A 13,033-nucleotide genomic window follows, 5' to 3' on the forward strand; every position below is an offset into this window, starting at 1 on the left:
CCGGAGTCATGCACACTACTAACTCACTTATTATTGCAGGCTCGAAAACGTCCGGCGAATTAGCCTAATCGTCGAGTGAGAGTCATGTTGCAGTCCTGGCGGGTGTACATCACCCGCAGCGTGATGCATGTCGATCAAAAAATCCAGTGTTAGGCACTGGTACAAAGTCATTGTTCAAATGCTGTGTCAATGCAATACACACGAAATAACCAACACGGAGGTCGCGGACAGAGTAAAACAACAAAAACGGAAGACATTATAACTCGGGGTCACCAATGAGGAAGGTGTTCGGGTTAGTTACACCAAACAACCCCCATATAGCAGTAGTTCATGTATTCACCACTTTACACAAGCAAGGCTCGCAAAGAACTGATTCGGCAGAGCAGAACAAAGATAATGCTTAGCTTAGTTCACAGATGGATGCATCAATGTTGGAGTAGATTTCATCAGTGCCACACATTATTCACCCATTTTTAGATCCTGAAAATTATTTACATACTACACTATACTCACACATACGTTTTTCCCTCAGTATTCATGTTCTCATGTTATTTACACATCATAAAATGTTCTGTTAGTTACAGTACCTCTATAATAGTAATAATAGCATTTTTCATTCATTGATACATGTAGTCTTCTACACTACAAAATTCTTTTTCCATTAAATGATCATTTAAAAGTTTTTGAAATGTCTTTTTGCCCACATTGTCCTGCAAACTCTTCAGAAGGCACTTTATGAATTTGACACCCAAGTACCAAGGACCTTTTCCAGCAACTCTCTGTCAGTGCTGTATACTTCTCAGCTGGCCTTTATTTCTTGCTTCATGTGTGTCAACGTCTGCATTTCTTTCTAGTACCGCATTTCCTTTTATTAATGATATTATTGTTTTGTAAATGTATAGAGATGGAAATGTCAGTACTTTTTGACTATGGAAAACAGTTCTACATGAGTCTCTTTGTTTCTTGTTCAAGATGGTCCTAACATTTTTTTTCTTTGCAATGTAAATATTCTATTTTTATTTTCACAGCTGGAATTTCCCCAGACAGTAATTCCATATTGTAGGTATGGCTCAAATAGAGCATGGTACACTGCACATAGAAGCTCCTTGTTTGCATAATGTGCAGGCTGTGTCATAACAAACATTGCAGTGCTTGATTTACAATGAACATTATCTATATGATGACTCCAGTTGAGCTTATTGTCAACTATAATCCCCAAAAATTTAATAGTGGTAACGTCTTCCAATCTTGTTTCATCTATGAATATATCTGTGTGTTCTTCCTTTTCTCTATTTGTGAACACCATGAACATTGTCTTTTTTAGCTTTAAAATTATGTAGTTTTGTATAAGCCACTGAGTTATGTTACTTATTGACATAAACACACTTCTTTCCAGTATTTCCAGATTTTTTTCTACATTCATTAGTGTCATGCCATCTGCATATAGTATTTTTTTTTATCTTTCTTGCTACATCAATATTGTTTACAAATAGGTTGAACAGAAGTGGGCCTAGTACAGATTTTTGAGGCACTACGTACTTAATATTTCTGATCTCAGATCTGCATCCAGTTTCTGTTCCCACATACTGCTTTCTGTTGCTGATGTATGATTTTATCCTCTTGGCTGCATGTCCACAAATATCATTGCTTTCAAGTTTTTCAGTAAGTGTAGTATGGGTGATTGTGTCAAACACTTTAGACAAATCCAGAAACATAGCAGATACAGAGTTTCTTTTGTCTAATGCATCTATAATGGATTCTGTGAGGCTTGAGATGGTAGTTTCTGTAGATTTCCCTTTTTGGAAACTATGTTGTGCTGGAAACAGAATACTGTGTTTCTCCAGGAATGTGGTCAACCTACTATGCACAAGCATCTCTAGTATTTTTGAGAAACCTGAGATTAAAGACACTGGTCTGTAGTTATTTGGATCATTTTTGTCTCCTTTCTTAAGTATTAGTACTACTTTGCTTACTTTTAATTTTTTGGCGAATACTCCTTCTCTAAATGAGCAGTTTGCCATATCCAAAAGATGTTTGATTATTTCTTCATTCACATGTTTTATTAAATAATCTGATACTTCATCATGTCACTGGTTCCAGAAACATTGAGTGGGATCATTGGCCAAGTGTTTTAGCCTGCTTCGATGCCTGATGATTTGTTTCCCCTTGTTGTTTAGTATATTAGCAATTTTTGTTCCATCTGTAGCTATTTTGTCATCAGTTCTCATTAAATTAATAAAATTGCTGTTTTTTATACTTTTTTGGCTATATCTTTCACTGTTGATTATGTCCCATGTTGTTTTGCTTTTTTGATTTGAATTTGTCATGGCTCTGTTTATTGAAATGGCTTTTGCTCCTCTTATTAGTTGCCTGTACTTCTTTTGATATCGTTTATATGTCTCCATACTCCTTGCTTGCCTCAGTTCCTTCACTCTAGTCCTGAGTTCAATTATTTCTTTCGTAATCCATTTGTTACTGTCACTCTGATTTTTCTGATAGGCTACTTTGAGGAAGACTACATGAAAGTGGTGCATTAATGTGTTAAGAAATGCATCATACTTCTCATTTGTACCTTGTGCTTGCATTGTGTCAACTCATTCTTCTTTCCTCAGTGTTGTTTTGAAAATGGTCATGTTTTGTACACTGATAACCCTGACTTCTTTCTTATCTTGCATTTCTTCTGTATTTGAGCTCCTATTTATGTGGATGTGAATTAGTAACCCATGATGGTCAGATATTGTTGTCTGTAGAACTTTTGCTTTACATTTACTATCTTCAATATTTGTGATTATGTTGTCAATGATGGTCTGACTATGATCAGTCACTCTTGTAGGTACATCTATTATTGTTTTCATTTTACACTGTAATAATGTATTTTTCAATTTTTGTTTTGGTTTTGATTCTTTACTTATATCTATATTATAGTCTCCACATGTTACAACATCTTTCATTTTAATCTTCATTAATAATTTTTCTAGTTTTTTTTCATGAATGTTGTAATATTACTGCTTGGGCACCTGTATACACAGATAATTCTGAGCTCTTCACTCATTATGCCAGTAATTTCAAAATCTTTTTCAAAGGAAGCTGGAAGGTTTACATATTCACAGTATTCAGTAACTTGTTGACTTTCAATTTTCTTCTTGTATATAGCAACAACTCCACCTTTATGTTTTGATCTACAGAAATAATTAATCAAATCATAGTCTCTTATTATAAGGCTGCTAATTTTTGCTTCATTTAGCCAATACTCACTGATGCATTATATATCTGGTTGTGTTTCATTCAGGACCACTTCCACTTCAAGTTATTTGTTGCTTAAGTACTGAATATTTTGGTACAAGATTTTAAGGTTTTTGTTCTCTTTATGAGTCCTGGGTTGCTGAATATCTGTTGTAGTTGGAGCTTGATATGTGACTATGCTGTATTTATTATGATTTATCTTGCCCTCCTTCCCTTTTGTTGGCTGTGGAATAAAAAATCTTTTTTTAAATAGTGGGGAACTGCTCATACTCTCTCCGAAGTCCATGTTGGTTTCCTTTCTGTTTGTTCAACTTTTGAAGTTGTTGGTTGTATGCTTTAATGTATTTCACAATCTTTTTGTGGAGCTGTGTGTGATGGTTCCTTTATTACATTTAATCCACTATCAGTTATTTCTGTTGACACATTGTGATCTTTCTGTTTTTTACAGTATGTTTGTTCCAATACTGCTGTTGATACTGCATCTGCTACTATTTTTGTTAATTCAATGTGGTCTATCTCATTGCTGGAATGTGATGGTCATTTTAAATTTATTTACTGGCACTGTGTTGGCATTTTCAGGTAATTCGTTGAAGGGGACCAGACTAAGATATTTGTAACTGTTATGTGTCTTTGCAAGCCTTGCATATGGCATATTAACTGGATGTCCAGTTCTTTTTTTCTGGTCATGAACTGTTGTCCTTAAGTAAAATTTACTCAGATTCTCTTTAATGAAGACAAGGCAGTTGTAAATATACAGGACAGGCATTGACTTTATGTTTAGTTTCTTAAAATAATCTCAACATGATTCATATGGGCTAAGTCCTGCTGTGCACCTTTTGGCTTTCTTTTGCTATTTAAACACTAATTTTGAACCTACAGAATTGCCCCGTAATAGTATTCCATAACTCAGGTGGGAATGGAAGAATACCAAATATGGATATAACAGAAGTTCTTTACTTACACTGCTCCTCAGCTTGTTCAGCAGATAGATGACACATGCCATTGTGCCACATATCTTCCCTGTGTGGGTATCCCAGCTGAGCTTTTGATCTATATGAAATCCTAATAATTTTACTGTTTTGTTATCATGTCTGGGAGCTTTCAGATTGAATACAATAATTTCAGTTTTACTATAATTCTTCTTCAGTGTATTTGCCTCAGACCAAGTAGTTCATCTCTCCATTACCACTGCCATGCTGTGTTGCACATTTCCAAGGTTGGTATCACATGTGATGAGTGTTGTGTCATCAGCATAGAGCACTGCACAATATAGTACAACTGCGGGTAACTGGGAGACATTCTGACATATGATTATTTACCTTAATGAACTGTTTTCTATTGTCCAAGTAAGACTGCATTAGGCATAGTGCATTCTCTCTCACTCCATAGTGGTAGAGCTTTTTTACGAGAATATTGTGGGAGACCATATTAAAAGTTTTCCTGAGGTCCAAAAGTGTTGCACAGCAAACATTTTATATGTAGTTAAACGTTAAAGCAAGAAAATCCACTCTCTCAGTGCATCACTTGGTTATATCTTTCAGTGTTTTATAGGTTTGCTGTGACATTTGTGAACTAGCAGTTCTGCTGCATCTACATGTTTAGCACAGTCACTAAGTGCACTGCTTTTCACTTTAACATTTAGTTCTTCACACATAATGATTGTGTCTACACTGGACCTACCACATCTCAAATGGAAGCAGTTTTTTAAATATCTCTGATAATAGTGGTAAACACATTACTGTCAGGATATTTGATGAGAGTCCACAGCTCATGGTCTTGCGGTAGCGTTCTCGCTTCCCGCGCACAGGGTCCCGGGTTCGATTCCCGGCGGGGTCAGGGATTTTTCCAGCCTCGAGATCACTGGGTGTTGTTGTGTTGTCTTCATCATCATCATTCATCCCCATTATGGTCAGAGGAAGGCAATGGCAAACCATGTGCACTAGGACCTTGCCTAGTACAGCAGAGCGGGTCTCCCGCATCGTCCCCTATGCTCCTCAGAGTACGGGACCTCATCATCATTTGACAAGAAGTATTTCATGCATTGTTTTTACAGTTAGTTCACCATTTAAGTAGAAAACATCTGTGTTTTCATAGTGGGTTTGTCTAGTTGGGAATGAGCATTAATATGAGTATTGATAGAAGGAAGTATATCAGCCTCTTTTGTGTTCCCTGGTTTGTGTTCTCCATGTTGGTCTTTAGGAGACTTACTACTAAACAGCAACTTACACAGTCTCTTCATCCTGAATTCAGTAAGACAATAAACAGTGAGGAAGGCTTTCTTACATACCTCTATCTGCTTGTCTGAATCTTTAACATAATACTTGAACATACAGTAGCTTTCCTAGTACCTGGCTTGTCTTTCTTTCCTCTTCATCTTTTTATGGCAGTACTTTCAATCTGTCCAGCAAGAACACATCTTGTTCATTCTTTGTTTCAAACTCTTTCATGTAATTAACTGCTCCTAACAATGGATTTGCAGAAATCAAGTTGAAACATTGTTTCTTGCATCTGAAATATATGACAGTGTTTTATAAACAAGAGTATGCATTACTAATGTCATTACCAGTCTTGGTAAGCTACATTGTTGTGTACAAGAATAATGTCTACAACAACATTGTGAAACAAAATTAAATCCAAATTGCTTACCCACAAGCAGGTCCTGTTTGTGTAGTTGAAAATATCTTCCCCAAATTTACATGCTCCAAACCTTTAACCTTTGCAGATTTTATTGTAGCTCTCTTGTATTCTCCACCCCTTTCAGTTCCTTTCCTCCTTGATTGGTCATTATTTTCTGCATTTCCAACAACACCAATACATAAAGCACTGCTATTAGATGCCATTTTTGTTTTCAACTTATGTATCACAGGTCTACCACACAAACCCAAATAATATAGACATTTTACCTGCTTAAAGTTATACATGAATCTAGTAGTAATAATTGTTACCTGACAAGCAAACCAACGTAAGTCCTGGTCTAAGGCTGTTTTGCTGGTAAACACAAATGTTCCATTACTGGAAGTAATGTACAGAAGTTATAGACTAAAGTCATTTGATATTTAAGTGATGTAAGTTGGGTATTAGAACATTGCTGTTTCCATAACTCAAAACCATGGATTTAAGTCATTTTGCAGATTCACGATTCAACTGGAAGGCTCAGAAAATCTTTACTTGTGACTGCACACGTCCATATTCATACTCTGTAAGGATTCAGTACCAAATGGCTAACAGATGTAATGATTAGTAGCTCTTGGACAACACCAGCCTCCCAAGCTTCTATGAATAACATAAAATTAGCTATGGTTGTATTTTTTCTCTCAAGGTTGCAGACCAGGGACATATGAAGAAGAGAGTTGGAGTCATTTGGAATGTAAGAAATACGTACTTGCAGATGGAAATTACGAGCTAATTTTAGAGCTTATCTCATCCAGCAAGAGCACTGCTAATGACAGTTAAGGATTTTGGTTCAAGTGACCATCCTATGCACATTTCTGTTCTGTCAAGAAATTTCTGGATAAGTTCTCTTGGCATAGAAGTATTATGCAGAAGTCAGTGTGAATGAACTGTAGACTGATCATGAAATGACATGATAGTATACCTGGAATACATCAAGAACCTTGCTACTTTTATGGTTATTTGTAAAGAACATTTCATTGTTGAAATCTGTAAGAAATATAAACTGATGAATCCAAACATTGTGACCATCTTGTTGGCACACCTTTGGAACACAGTACAGAAGGTGTTCTGTGTGGCATGGATTCAACAAAGCCTTGGTAAGTTTCCAGAGATATATGGCACCCGATATCTTGCCACAGGTACCCAGTTCCTGTAAATTATGGGCAAGAGGATTGAGGGAAAGGAGCTGCTACCCGGTAGTTTTCCAGATGTATTCCATTTGGTTAAGATGCAGTTGAACTGACACTGTTGTTGAGTCAACATGGAAACACGTAAAGGTCATGTGCTGCAGAGCCCGATGTTCACTGATGTGCCCCAAACAATGTGCTCTGAAACAGTTGTACCTGTACCAGTATTGTAATCTGTCATCAGGTCCACTACAGATTACTAACTGTCCTGTTGTTCAGAGCAGCCAAGCCTATTTGTGTTTTACCATCCTTCAACCACCTCTCTTACAACCTGGAAATAGTAGCATATGAAGAGCCAACCAGGTTAACAATTTCTCAGATGCTCATTCCCAGGCAATGGGCCATAATAATCTGTGCTTTCTGAAATGTAGAAAACTCACAACCACTCACAGAATCATAACTCAAACACACATGGCTGCTGTCATTTCCAGGCACTAAGTTGGTCCTTGGCATCTGGATATGACAGTGGCCAAGTTTCTGTGAGATGTATTTGTGTGAATGAGTGTGAGTTTTCTAAATCTACTGAAGCACTGTCTGCAACTCAGGGCCTTCTCTATGTGGTGAGTAGCAGTCTATCCTTTCCGATTATTGTTATTCCATCCTGGATTTTCCATTGTTTGATTCTGCCCTATCTGAAAGTCACTTATGTCAGTGGATTAATGTACTTGTAGCCTGCATTGCCTCTAGAATGATTGCCCATTTGCCTTTGCTCCACTTATGTACTTTCTTTACATTGGCATGTGTCTATAACCCCACCAAGCAACATTCAACCTTGCAGTGGGCAATAATCATAAGTTTTTTTCAGATTGTTTTATTTTAGTCTTAAATTGCTATAATATACTCAATCCATCTTCACCCATGTATTGCATTAATTTTACTCATTTCTTATGGTTCCTGTTCTTGTAGGTGTCAGTTTTTTGTTATAAACTTCAGTGCTTACAGAGCATATATTAATACATACATATATATTCTAAAGGCTAATGCTGTGTCAATGCAATGACTCTTTTGTCATTCACTATTTGTTTCAGTTCCATGTAATTGCCTCATCCTTTCCTCTTCTTGAAGCCTTTCAAATACTTCATGCTAGGTCATCCTCTTCCTTTATTTCCCCTTCAAGAATATTAATGATGAATGTGTTGTGTCTGATGACATGTTCAACAAATTTTATTTTCCTCTTTTCCATTTCCTTTAAAAATTTTCTGTCTTTGTTGATTTCCCTCAAGACTTCCAAGTTGGTTTTTCTTTCCATCGACCTTATTCTTGTCATTTTCCACTACATCCACATTTCAGCAGATCCAAGTTGATTCCTTTGCAGATTACCTGGAGTCCAACGTTCACGTTTGTAGAGCAGTATACTACATAAATGTGATTTTGCAAAGAATTTTTGAATCTGTATTCATATATTAGATAGTTAAAATGTTTTATTAGTCATAAATACTTGCTTTTCCAATGCTGTCTTTCTCTTCACTTTCATTAAGCATCTATTGTCCTTTGTGGGTATACTACTGAGATAACAAAATTGCTTCTCCCGCTTAATTCAGATGTCATAAAGTTTTCTATTGGTTTTAATTTTGCCTGTATTTTTCTGTACTACCATTACTTTTGTTTTCTGTTTGTTCACTTTTAGTTTGCATAGTTTAAGAGTGTCTGATGGGACTTTCATTCTTCTGTTCAGTTCTTTATGTAGTAATGTATCTAAAAATAGTTCAAAGCCAAATTAAGAAACTAAATGAAAAATGCTTTGTACAATTACAGGAAGAAGGTTAACACTTTTTCATAAGAGTGAGTGTTCCAATTCATAGTGTGATCTGCAGGGACATGGGAGGGGGGGGGGGGGGGGGGGGGGGGGGGAGACTGATGGACATATGGACAAACAAACAGAAAAAGAGATTCAGTCATTGAGTGAAGGATCAAGTGGATGCTTGTGAAGTATCATAAGGATTATTCATTCCCAGGATATAAATAAATCCACAGATGCATGTGCATGCACACACACACACACACACACACACACACACACACACACACACACACACACACACACACACACACACCAACCGAATGAATATGTCATACTACCATACAGAAATGAGAACTCTTTTATTAAGCACCACTGAGATCGAGATTAGTCAGTTGCATGCATTATAGTACTTAAGTCACTAGATCTACCTACAAAATAATGAAAACATGAGAAAAATAGGAATATTGTCCTTTACTGCCTTATGTAACCTCAAAGGGCTGAAACAAATACTAAATAATGGAAAATCCAGAATGGAATGTAACAATATAATAAAAAGAATAGTTGCTACCCACCATAATGTGGAGGTGTAGAGTCACAGAAAATCTGAACAAGAAGAGTATCAGAAAGTTAGCTTTCAGCCAGTAAGGCCTATGTCAAAAATAGACAGCGTACACATATTCACACACTCACGGAAATGCAACTCACACACGCATGACCACAGTCTGTGGCAGCTGAAGCCAGACTGCGAGCAGCAGGGCATTTTGTGGAAGGCAACCAGATGGGGGTAAGGGGGAGGGTGCGGTGAGGAAGGGGTGAGATCGTAGGGTAGGGGTGGGGAAACAGTAAAGTGCTACTGGGAGGGTGCAAGGCGAGGTGGAGAGTGGGGCACCTAGGTGCAGTTCAGGAGGAGCATACCCTTCATGACCCAGTACCACCCAGGACTGGAGCAACTGAATTGCATTCTCCACCAGGGTTTTGACTACCTCTCATCAAGCCCTGAAATGAAAAATGTCCTACCCACTATCCTTCCCACTCTTCTCACAGTGGTATTCTGCCCCCACCAAACCTACACAATATACTCATCCATCCCTACACAACCCTGCTTCCAATCTGTTGCCTCATGGATCAATCCCTGTAATAGACCTGGATGCAAGACCTTCCCATACACCCTCTCACCACCACCTACTCCATTCTGGTCACAAACATCATGTATCCCGACAAAGGCAGGACTACCTGTGAAACCGTTCGTGTGATCTACAAGCTAAACTGTAACCACTGACAAACTGTGGCCAAGAAACAACTGGACCACCCTGTTGCTGAGTACACTGCCCAACACAGTGGCCTTCATTTCAGTGATTGCTTCACAGCCTGTACCACCTGAATCCTTCCTACCAGCACCAGCTTTTCTGATTTGCACAGGTAGAAGCTCTCCATGCAATATATCCTACATTCCTGTAACCCTCCTGGCCTCAATCTTCATTAGTCATTGTCCTTACCCATCTAGTCCTTCCCTGTTTCCATTTCAGCACTGACCGGTTCTCTATTCCACCAATGTGCCCAGTCTTTTAACTTCTCTCCTTTTCGCTATCCCCCTCCATCCCCCCCCCACCCCCCCACCCCCCCCCACCCTTCATTGACCTCCTGACTGTACCTACTGCCCCCTTCTCTACCTCATTCCTACACACTCCAGTAGCACTTCACTGTCCTCCACCACTACCCTGCTATCCCTCCCCATCCCCACCCCAGGCTCCTCCTTAGCCCCAATTGGTTGCCTCTGCCATAATGCCCTGCTGCTCGCAGCCTAACTCCAGCTGCCAGAGACTATAGTCGTGTGTGTGCAAGTTGCATTTGCATGAGTGTTTGCATGTGTGTATGTTGTCTATTTTTGAGAAAGGCCTTGTTGGCTAAAAGCTAACTTTATGACAGTCTTTTTGCAACTCATCATTCCCACTTTATGTTGAAACAAATACTAATATTTTTGTCTACTTTTTCTGAAGTTTCTCAGCTAGAAAATTGTATTGGTCAGTTAATTTGTTCTGATTCTTACCTATTATTCACACACTCCCTGAAGACAAAATTGTTCAAATGTTTCTGAGCACTATGCATCTTAACTTCTGAGGTCATCAGTCGCCTAGAACTTAGAACTAATTAAACCTAACTAACCTAAGGACAACACACACATCCATGTCGAGGCAGGATTCAAACCTGTGACCGTAGCGGGCGCTCGGCTCCAGACTGCAGCGCCTAGAACCGCATGTCCTGATGACACTGAAATGGTGTTTGATGCTGGTGACCTGAAACAATACAGACTGAAAGTATTTGAGTTGCACTAATAGCTTTCCATTGCTGCCAGCCTAGCCTGACAGCTCTGAGTTTAGCATGTTGTTTGCTCTTGTATATAGCAAACATGGGCAATTACATGGTACTCAGGGGAATTGTGGCTACCCACATTGTATCAGTGCCTGTGAAGCAGGCAAACTCACAGAAGCAGTGGGAGAAGGCTACCAAAGCACTCTTCATGGGCTGCCTTGAATCTGACATGAAAAGGCAGGTTAGAAAGAGCTGCAATGTGCTGGCTTCTGGGAATGTAGCGAACAAGCTACAGAATGGGAAGCATAACAAGAGGCCACCACCGTTCATCATCACTATGCAAACAGTTACCAATACCAGCGATATCTGGACTTCCCTGTGAAGGTGGAAGTTCTCCTAACAAATCCAGACCTTAATCAACAGTGATTCAGGTTCCAGGTGAAGGCCATATGGCAAAGTACTGTTGCAGAGTTGCAAGATGTGCGAAATGCTTTGGCAAGCTCAAGAGTGGCACTTGTGAGAAGCATAGGGAAGAGTCTCTGATGTGCCCCATCTGTGGTAGGCCCAATTTTGCCAAATGGCAAGGCTGCCCAGCTTCCTCGGGCTGCAGCCAGACCAACAGCAAGATGGTGGCCCAAGCTGTAAAGATGCACCATTGAAGAAGAAGATGACATTGACTGGGAAGTTCAAAGTTGAAACAGCAGACAGGAGAACTGGTGGCATTTCCTCCTGCTTGGAAAAGGCCAGAATTGCCCACCAATGGAGGGGGAGAGCAGCCATCAGTAGAAAGGATGGAAACGCTGCCCCTGCTTGAGCAGATACAATATCTGCGGAATGACAACATGCACGCCACACCATTCCATGTTGTAGATGAGATAACTATGGGCTTAAAAGTTAAGAGCAACAGAGATGGCTATATTTTGAGTCATCTTAACTGCTAAGACAGAAGAGGCTTTTTGCCAGCTGTGTCAAATGAGTGCAGCTGTTTCGCATGGCCTTGGTACAAAAGCAGAAGAGCCTACCCATGCCACCACCCTGTCTATGGACTGGAAGAAATGGGAGGGTATTACTGAGTAGGAGGTGCCTGCATTTGACCTCATCACCTGGCTACTTGGGCGAATAAAGTAGAAGATGCAGGTCGCCACAGCTGGCCCCTGTGGGTGACTGAAACACTGTGTGCTGGGCTGGGACTCAAACCTAGTGCTGTTACCTTTTGCAGGCAAGTGTTCTTCCAGCAGAGCTACCTGAATACGTCTCATGAGCCATCCTCACAGCTTTGGTGGAAGTTGATGCTTTGTTCTGATGGTCTGTCTTAGCATCTTTTCTACGCAGCCAACAAGAGTGTCACTACAATAGCTGCTAGGGTGTGTGCAAATTCTTTACTGGCTTAAGAATGGGAATCATTAATGATTCCCTCCAAGGGTCAGGATATTGTCTATTCCTGAATATTTTAATAAAAAATGCAAGTAAGATTTCTTTAGGTTCAAGGTTAAGGTGCCATAGAATGCCACAATGTATGCTGTTCAGGCCATATACAGTCTTGTGAGCTGCAGATAGTGCTGTGTCCAGTTCCCACATGGAGAAGGGTAGGTTATAGGGATCTTCATTATTGTAGTTGAAATGCACTCTTTCCCTCTCTCTAACTTCTCGATAGGTCTAGAAACCAGGAACTCTGCTCAAGGATGATATTATGCATAAAAGTAAAGTGCCATGGTCTGTATTTTTTGTACTGGTATGACTTTCAGAACTCCATTGTTCTGGATGGCAGCTAATTGGCATGACATCCTTTTTCCAGAGATCTTCCTTACTGATTCCCATACTCAGTGGTGAATGTTGACCATTTAACTGCCTTCAGGATATTGTGCCACAATCACTTCTC

General features: G+C 39.4%; 1 protein-coding gene across 1 annotated transcript in view; it reads left to right on the top strand.

Annotated features, from left to right (window-relative positions):
* Positions 1–13,033, top strand: part of LOC124775462 (ATP-binding cassette sub-family C member 5-like) — a 375,967-nt gene that overhangs the window by 113,909 nt on the left and 249,025 nt on the right. The window lies entirely within an intron of this gene.

The sequence above is a fragment of the Schistocerca piceifrons genome, chromosome 2, assembly GCF_021461385.2.
Source record: "Schistocerca piceifrons isolate TAMUIC-IGC-003096 chromosome 2, iqSchPice1.1, whole genome shotgun sequence".
In the NCBI taxonomy this organism is placed as follows: domain Eukaryota; kingdom Metazoa; phylum Arthropoda; class Insecta; order Orthoptera; family Acrididae; genus Schistocerca; species Schistocerca piceifrons.